Below are 9,633 nucleotides of genomic sequence, written 5' to 3' on the forward strand. Positions count from 1 at the left end.
CTTCCGCCCTACTAGCTCTTCCCACCGGTGTCACTCTCCTCCGGCCCGCCCCTTTAAGGGCGGGCGGTGGTTACTAATGTTGTAGGACGTGTAATGCGCTGCTGAGTGATGGAGATACAGTGGAATTTTCATCTACGCTGTCATTGCTCATTAAAGACCGGAGAATGTGCTCTGGTAGTGAGGCGCTCAGCACTGCGGACATTGTAATATGAGCTGGGTGCCAAGTCGGCTTTGTGTACAATCACAATTAAAGGAAAACTGTACTGAAATAAATATCGAGGTTGCTAGTGCTGTCCATTTTTTGGGAAATGCTAATTATTGGGTTGTCCTGTGCACAGGGCCGGCCTATTTTGCACCCTAGTCAAGACCAGCTGCTTGCGCCCCTAACCCCCCCCCATAGAAATGCTGCAAACATTATCGGACCGCACTGCAGGCACAATGTGCCTTGCGATCCCATGCGTGAGATCGCATTGTGGCCGGAAAGCGTGGCCACGGTGCCATTCACTTCATTGGCCAGCCACGCCCCCTCCTGCCCGGCAAAAAAGTGAGCTGGCCTCAGGGCTGGTAATGATTAAAATTTTCGTGTTCGATTAATCAAAACATTTTTTAATCAATTATTTATAACGCACATACAGATCCAACTACATTGGCCTATACACATACAGCACAGCAATGAAGTAATAAAATGAATTCATTTTATTACTTCATTGCTGTGCTGTATATGTATAGGCCAATGCCTTGGCTGGTGCTGGTGCAGAACAAGTACTCACCGGCCCAAGTGGCTCCGTCGGCTAACGAAGGGAAGGGGGGAGGAGTCCGGTGACTTCACGGACATCGACGTCACCGGACTTCTCCCCCATTCCCTTCGTTAGCCGACAGAGCCACTTGGGGAAGGGGGGAGGAGTCCGGTGACGTCACCGGATCTCCAACGGGACTCCCGAAAGCCGGCGGAGAGGTGAGTGTTTTCATTTTTGATCAAAATAATTTTAATCGATTAATCGAGAAATTAACTGTTAATTTCCGCAGCCCTAAACAAAGCCTGCAATTATCTAGAAGTCTGTGTGTGTAGATTGTCATTACTAAACATTTCTTAAGGCGTGTTTGTTGTTATTTTAAAGATATGTATAAAGGTCCGCTTTAAGATTTTAAAAAATGAAAGCTAGAAGCTGATCTTTTGCCATGCACAGCTGATTCAGATTTTCTGTGCTCCGGTTTTGATAAATTCCCTTACAGGTGTTCTCTGATTGGACGAGGGGTGGTGATGTCAGGGCACCTCCCCATGTCAAACAGAGAACACCTACTATTCATTGATAAACATACTAAGGGGCGAGTTTATCAAAACTGGAGCAGACAAAATCTGGAGCAGTTGTGCATGGCAACCAATCAGCATCTCTCTTTCATTTTCAAATCTTAACTGAACAAACTGAAGAGAGGAGCTGATTGGTTGCAATGGGCAACTGCTCCAGGTTTGATAAATTCCCCCCTAGGTGTTCTCTGAATGACCGATGCGCTGAGCGAGTGATCAGCTGTGCTTTCACAGTGGAGGGAAAGTTACTCAGCACAGCACCATACGGGACTCTGAAGAATGCTGTAAAGGAACTGTAGTAGTACCAGGTGCTACAGTGTTTTACTGGGTCCCTATGGCCATTCTAAGGATAACATATGTATATTTACTAAGGAAACTAGCATCGCTATCGGTGCCGATACTGAGTATTTGGGCGGAGCATCCGGTCAGAGGAAAGTGCTGTGAGGGAACAAGGAGCTGACTTCCCAGTCAATCAGGAAGCTGGGTGGCAGGTAATGACTCACTGCCCGGCTTCCTGATTGGCTAGGAAGCCGGCTCTATGGTGTTTGGCCGGCTCCCTGCTGATTGGCCGGGACGCCGGCTTCCCAGCCAATCAGCATCGAGCCAGCCAAATAGCATGGAGCCGGCTTCCCGGCCAATAAAGGAGCCGGGTGGCAGGTAATGACCCGCTTCCCGTCTTCCAGATTGGCTGAGAAGCCAGCTCTATGCTGATTGGCTGAGAAGCCAGCTCTATGCTGATTGGCTGGGAAGCTGGCGTCCGGGCCAAACAGCATGGATATTCGGTATTGGCGAGTACCTACAGACAAATATCGGTACTCGTACTTGATACCGAAAAACCAGTATTGGTGCATCCCTAATATTTACGGTGTGCCAAGCTGGACTAATGTAAGTATATATAAATTATTATAGCTGGAGTCCAGCTTTAAAGGGTTTCTAAGCCCTCCGTTTTTTTTTGCATATATCTACTGCTAGCAAGCCCCTTTAGGGAGGTAGGGTGAGTTAAGCTGGCCACACACCTTACAACCATCGCAAGACTTTTGCCTTGCGATGGTTGTAAGGTAATTAAGAAAACGTATGGTCTGCCCATCTTGGACAGGCAGATCGTACTTGCGGGCTTCCGATGACCGCAATGCTGAACGTGCAGCGTGCGTACGATTATCGCAAGGTGTGTGGGCACCTTAAGCGCCCCACACCCTCTATGTACTCACAGTTCAGACCTCCTTTTCAGCACCACACCCACCTGAGAATGAAGGTTGCCCCTGCCTCCCATCTCTGGTTATGTGATATGTAACATGACAAGGGGAGACAGGAAGAAAGGTATTCCATCCTTACTCCCCCCGTAGGCATCTGAACTGAGAAGGAGGTCTATTCTCAGCAGGCCCCACCTCTTGCTGCTCTCTTCCACCCACATTAGGCTGCCAGTGGGGAGAGGAGAAAGCAGGATCCTCCTTACAGCATCTATCTCCTTCCTGCTCTGCTTGACAGGAATGACATTGCAGTCCCTCCTGTCAATCAGCAGACAGCCAGAAAACTGCACAGAGAGCCAGTAACCTAAGCAAAAAGCCACCAAGTTCCAAGGTATGGTCATGCTCATCCAACGGCTTCAGCGTTTTCTGAGTGACTGACCCAGAATATAGATCAGAAAAATCAGTGACGCCAGAACATCTAATCTAATGGTTGGTATGTGTCTTTGTGTCACTAGCAATCGAGTAAAGTACAACTCCAGTCAATTTTTTTAAATAGGTCATCCACGGTTAAACAAATAAAACATGTGTCTCATTTTCTGTAGGACACAGAACTTTATAGGTTATTCAGCTGCCTACAGGAGGATTGGATACTAGACACCTCCCCTGCCCACGGCTATAACCTCACCCTTACCAAACTTGCTCAATTTAGCTTAGTGTGCTCAAGGAATTTGGATGTCTCTCCCAACATTACTGGTTTAAGATATTTTCAAGAATCTGTATTTTCAGTCAACAGCTGCTGGATAACTAAGATTCTGCAAGTCTCTCCAGTGAGTCACTGAGCACAGGTCTTTCTAATTACCTGGTTATTTAACTGTGACAGTCCTGAAGCAGCTGTGTCCTTGCAGAGACACCCCTGAACATGCTTCTCAGGTTTGCTACTTGTGTCAGGCCAGATATTTGATTATCTTACATTCTTCCTGGAACCCTTTGCTTACTGGAAGTAGATTCCAGGAAATAGGCAAAGCTTTGTGAATGCATGTCCTGACTATTAGTTCACTGAACATGCCGGAAACCACTGCAACACTCTTCAAGTGTTCATGGGACTGTAGCCCACTGCAGCAGCGATTCTCCCGCAGTCGGATTGTCCCAGCACCTCCCAGAGTCAGTGGGTCTGGCCAGTCATCCATTCAGTTTGTCGTGGGGGGAAGGGCATGGGTGTAGTACCTGGTGGAGCTTAACAGTGGTGTTGCCCCCATACCACCACATTTTGTGTCATTTGTGACTTGGCAAAATCTGCCACAAGTAGGAGAACTGGTTACATGTGAGCGCTGGTGAACAGCTTTTGCCGTCTGTTTAGTACATGGATTGTTTGTACCTGCAAAAAATAGTGCTCGCGAGTGTTCAGTATGTGACACCTGTAAGTCCTCGTTTGAACTACCTGCCCATGGGACCTCTTCTGAGGCATCCATCAAGCCATTAAGGTGCCCATACACTGCACGATTATCGTACGATAATCGTATGCGATCGGTTTTTCGTACGATAATCGAGCAGTGTGAACGGAGACGTGCGACCGTTTCTACTGTACGGTCGCACGTCTTCTGTCGAACCAGCATGTTCGAAAACCAGCCGGGAATCGTACGATTCTCGGCTGGTTAGAACGGTGCTCGGAAGACAAATGCCGAGCGGGCCGGTGTGCGCACGCGCCCACTGCCTGTTCAGCATTGCGGTCATCGGAAGCCCGCCCCTCAGGGGGGCGGGCTTGCGATGATCGAGAGTGCGATCTGCCTGTCCAAGATAGGCAGATCGTACGTTTTTTTAATCCCTGTACAACCATCGCAAGACTAAAGTCTTGCGATGGTTGTAGAGTGTATGGCCACCTTTAATGCTGCCCGCAATGCTGCCCGCACCTTTAATGCTGCCCGCAATGCTGAACGGGCAGTGTGCGCGTGCGCACACCGGCCCGCTCGGCATTTGTCTTCCGAGCACCGTTCTAACCAGCCGAGAATCGTACGATTCCCGGCTGGTTTTCGAACATGCTGGTTCGACAGAAGACGTGCGACCGTACAGTAGAAACGGTCGCACGTCTCCGTTCACACTGCTCGATTATCGTACGAAAAACCGATCGCATACGATTATCGTACGATAATCGTGCAGTGTATGGGCACCTTTAGACATGTAAGGGGCTAGTTATCGTAAGTTAAAGCCCTATCGAGTGCTTTATGTTACAGTTTATTCACTTTGTCTGCACACAGGGTCCATAATAACCACTCCCTCCACTAAGTCACTAGCTGGGTCTGGAGATGCTGGTTGATGTGAAGTCAGACATGGATCCCTCTGTAGAGCATGTCTCTGAGGCATAATACTTACCTTCAATTAGGAAGAGAAGCAATCAGTCATGATGGAACAGTAGGAAACAGCCTAGGATGAGATGATAACATGAGACTTTAAATTGGAGGGCTAATCCCTCCAACAGCAAGCAAGGGATATACAAATCGAAGTGTTCCACAAAGAACTCCTCTTTCTTTGTTCAATTACTTTAAGTGAAAACACCCAGACAGGCCTTTCCTGCCTCCAAAGTGTTTTTGTCTCTTCAAACCCTTTAAGGAGTAATTTTCAAAAAAAGCAGTCTAATCCACCTTATGTGGATCCACGCATGTCCTTCCTACACAAGATGACCATCATTCCTGTAGAGGATGCACCCTTTTTCCCAAACCGTACTGCCTAGAAAATCTCACTCCATGTCTTGTTTAGAAGATGCTCTGATGCAATTTGTTTTAGCCTCAGTCTCCTAAATGGTTTTCAATGTTGAAACCGGCGTTGATTGCTGAAAATGCCACTTTACATCCTGTGGAGTGTTTGGAGGAAATAATCTAAGCATTTACATTTCTCTGGGATCCAGATGCAGCAGATTTAGACTTTTGGTGTCACGCTTTAGTTTGTCATCAATCCTAATGCATAGGGCTCTCTGGCTAAAGTACTGGTCAGCTCCAAAAAGGCTTTGTTGCTTTCATCCTTTGTCGGTGATCCAACATGCCAGCGAGACATTGGACAAAATCATAAAATGCTGTGGGGGAAAAATAATCCATCTCCCCCAGCCCCATAATGACAAGAATCCACAGGGAAAAAGTGTGCCTTCCTTTCCAGGTTTGAAGCACTTCTTTTGGACTCGCGTCCACCCAAGCTGCCTTATTCATGGGTTCCAAAAGACCTTTACAATCAAAAAGTTCAGAAACTATTAACAATCCTCTATTAGAATCAAGGTTTGGCCCCCACCTCCTGCTGTTTGGCAGGCACGCATGGTGGATGCTTGGGTAAGGTAAGTTGTAGCCTACAGAGGAACTTCCTGGGTGGAACAAGTCGCCCCTGTCTTTGGACAGGGAATTCTGTTTACAGCCTCAGATGTGGGCATCTCTGATGTGGTAGCTCTAGTGGCAGGAAGGTTCTTACTTCCACTGTACTGCAAGATCACCATGGATGTGATCTTTTCAGGCTTGGCTGGAGTGCACCCTATCACCATTGAAGAAAAAAAATAAATGAAAAGAAGAATTCCAGGTAGCACTGCTGACACTTCCAGGTTTGTCCAATAGTGTGTCCCCCTACTGAGTGCTGGGATTCCTCCTGCCAAACCCTACAATAATACATGATGCAGTAGTGGTGTAGCAGTCAGCCGGAATAACAACAGGACACTTTGAGGAACACACATCTGGAATTGTCAGATAGCATTGGCTTCCAGAGCAGTAAACAGTGCTATGAGAGGGGGAAACAGGTTGATGAGCTGCTACAGAACAACTTATCTCTGGGTAAAAACAAAAAAACAATCTACACTTTTAGTGGGACAACCCTTCACTGCAAGAGTTAACTGCTCCTTTATGTCTTTGTGTATTGTAAAGAGGACTTTTACTTACCTGATCCTCTCTCCCCTCCGCTCTGGCTTGTGAACTGTCTTTTGCTGTCGTCACATACAGGTGAAACTCGAATAATTAGAATATCGTGCAAAGTTCATTTATTTCACTAATGCAACTTAAAAGGTGAAACTAATATATGAGATAGACTCATTACATGCAAAGCAAGATAATTCAAGCCGTGATTTGTCATAATTGTGATGATTATGGCTTACACCTCATGAAAACCCCAAGAACCCCAAATCCACAACCTCAAAAAAGTAGATTATTACATGCAATCAATAAAAGGATTGTACATAGAACAATATCGGACCTCTGAAAAGTACAAGCATGCATATGTACTCAGTACTTGGTTTGGGCCCCTTTTGCAGCACTTACTGCAATTACGTTTGCACGATATTCTAATTATTCGAGTTTCACCTGTATAATACAGGGCTATGGAGTGTGGACAGATGAGTAAAAGACTTTTGGGGGCATTCAAAGGAACTATACAAATGTGTTGTTATCCTTTACAGAAGCTTACAAGGTTAGGGGATTACAGGGAGAACCCCACCAGGTGAGGATGCCTTTTCATAAACCAATAAGACGTTGTGTTTAAAACAATTCACTTTTACTCACATTGTTTAAATCTTTAGGGAATCTGTTCCTGCATCTGGATCCTAGACCGTGAAATAGGCATTATAATTACATGCAGAGTAATTACAGATGCGGAGCATACAGATGAGGCCGCTGTCCCCCGATCAGTAACTTGAACTAGTGACAGCAGCTGCTTCTAAACGGCATATTCAGGGTGTCTCCCCCCTGTGGTGGTACAGCAGACAGGGATAATTGTGTGAATGAAGCCTTAAGGTTGTGGAGCAGTAAGGTGATTCCCACATGCTTCTGAGATTCCCTGCATCAGGGTTAGGATTCCCAATACCAGCAATTCCAAACACCACATGTCCACTGCAAACAGGTCCCACATAGCCATTTTGTCAGTCCCTAGGTTGTTCTATAACGCTGAGACACACCATTTTGGATCCAATTGAAGAGATAGAAATTTTCCTCTCCCTGCGACTAACATTTAGAATTATATAAGAGGTTAAAAATATTTCCACTGATCTAAGAAAAATTGGTGGTAACAGCAGACTGTTCAGTCCCTCCAATATGGGATGACCTTACCCCTCTACTAATTTTGCAGTAGTCAGGTCTAAAAGAAGAACTATTTCTAAGTGGTGTACATATCACTTTATGCACCGCTGCTGAGATTGTTTGAATTTGGATAGTGTAGATAGGGGCGCAGATATTTTTATATATAAATATATTTTTATTAGGGATGCACCGATATATCGGCCAAAAATGGCACTTTTTAACCTCACAATCATGTTCTGATCAAAAATATGCTCTATAAAAGAAACAGATTTAGACACTAAGTAAAAGGCCATGCAGTGTAATGTAGCAGCACTGTCATAAGTTTAAACAAATTGTGGGGTGTTTAAGGAGTGACAAGGTAACAGTGGGTCAGAATCATACCTTGACATAACATTACAATGCTCTGGGGACTGATGACCCAAAACTACAACATACGGTGTAGTTTTTAGTAAGACCAGACATTTAGAAAAGGGATGGTAAACAGATGTGAATAAAGTCTTCATTTCAATGAGGACATTCATGTGATAAAAAAATGAGACATAAAAAAAGAAAAAAAAGATAGATTTTTTATTTTGCTATACAAGCTTACTGGATGCCCTTTCAGTTTATAAAAGTTTGACATTTTTGAAAGGCCGAGATTTTTTTTTTTCTTCAAAGTAGTGAATATAACATTCACCAAACATTCACTGTAGGTAAATAAATCACTGAGAAATGCATGTGCCAGCAAGATACACCAAGATACATCTTCTCCTCACGTGTAGAACATTTATAGCCTGGAGAAGCACCTGACAAGATTATATAGAAAAGTAAAAACAAAAATTACATTATTTTGCTGTATGAGGATTCTGGGTGCTTCTCCAGTTTACAAATGTTTGACACGAGAGCCCAAGATGTTTTATAAAGCAGTGAATGTGACATTCATCAATCATTCACTGAAGGTCTATGCATTTTAAATACGTTTTTAATTTACCTACAGTGAATGCAGCAGTTAAATGTTGCTTTCACTACTTTATAAATATGCCTCCAAAAAATCCCCCAAAAAAGCTGCACCACCTTCAGAGAACATAATTCTCCAGCTTCAGTCCAATGGAATACAACAGGTTTAGTGTGGCGAAAAAAATAAAAAAAAAGTCTTCTTAGAAAGGAAGAAGCAGACTGTCTTTCACAAATTTGACAAATCTACCAACAAAATAGATTTGAATGGATTTTTTACTTGTGTCGAAATATTGCAAAAATTAGAGGAAGAAAATCATCAGGCCAGCAAAAGAAATTGTGAACATTTTGGAACCCATATTTCTTGTGATAAAATAGCCAAAATATAAACTCTTATTGCTCCTAAAACAGACTACTACAGTTTGGAAAAAAATTCCTATGGCCCAATGCCTACATTCCTTTTAGCTTATCGCCTGCTACGGAAAGGAAGCCATCTATGGTCTTTGTTCTCCTACCACAAGGGTGGGCAAACTCTGGCCCTCCATGTGTGGTGAAACGAAAAATTCCATAATGCATCTGTCCATGGGAGTCATGCCTGGGGCTGTGAGAATCTTGCAATGATTCATGGGATTTGCAGTTCCGCAACAGCTGGAGTGCCAAAGTTTGCCTACCCGTGCTCTACCAGAACAAGAGGACTGCTCAAGCTTGAGAAGTAATGGGATAAAGACGTTCAAAAATTCTGTAATTCAGGTGTAACGATACATTTCTCTGTTGAACTGTACTAAAGATATTATACATGTAGAGCACATCTTTCTAAGACAGTTAAGTTTTATTGAATTTGTTTTTCTTCAGCTGATTCAGAAGGACTGGACATAATTTAAAATAAACTATCAATAGTTATATAATACAAATTAAATGTAGTATAGTACAGAATACTACACTATGTAGCCCGTACTGACAGATGTTCATTTTGTGCAGTAAGATTTATTCTCATAGTGTCATGATACAAAAATAGTAATTTTATTATGTCCAAAGTATTTTGTACATATCTGTTCTAGGCTAAAATCCACCCAAAAGTGAGACTACAGACTGAAACAGCTGCCATCTACTTATAGCATTACAAGTCTAAATAGCAAGTTCCCCCTGCATGAAGTCCATGCCTTCTGCCATTGAT

The sequence above is a fragment of the Nanorana parkeri genome, unplaced genomic scaffold, assembly GCF_000935625.1.
Source record: "Nanorana parkeri isolate BGI_ZX_2015 unplaced genomic scaffold, ASM93562v1 scaffold869, whole genome shotgun sequence".
NCBI classification, from domain to species: Eukaryota; Metazoa; Chordata; class Amphibia; order Anura; family Dicroglossidae; genus Nanorana; species Nanorana parkeri.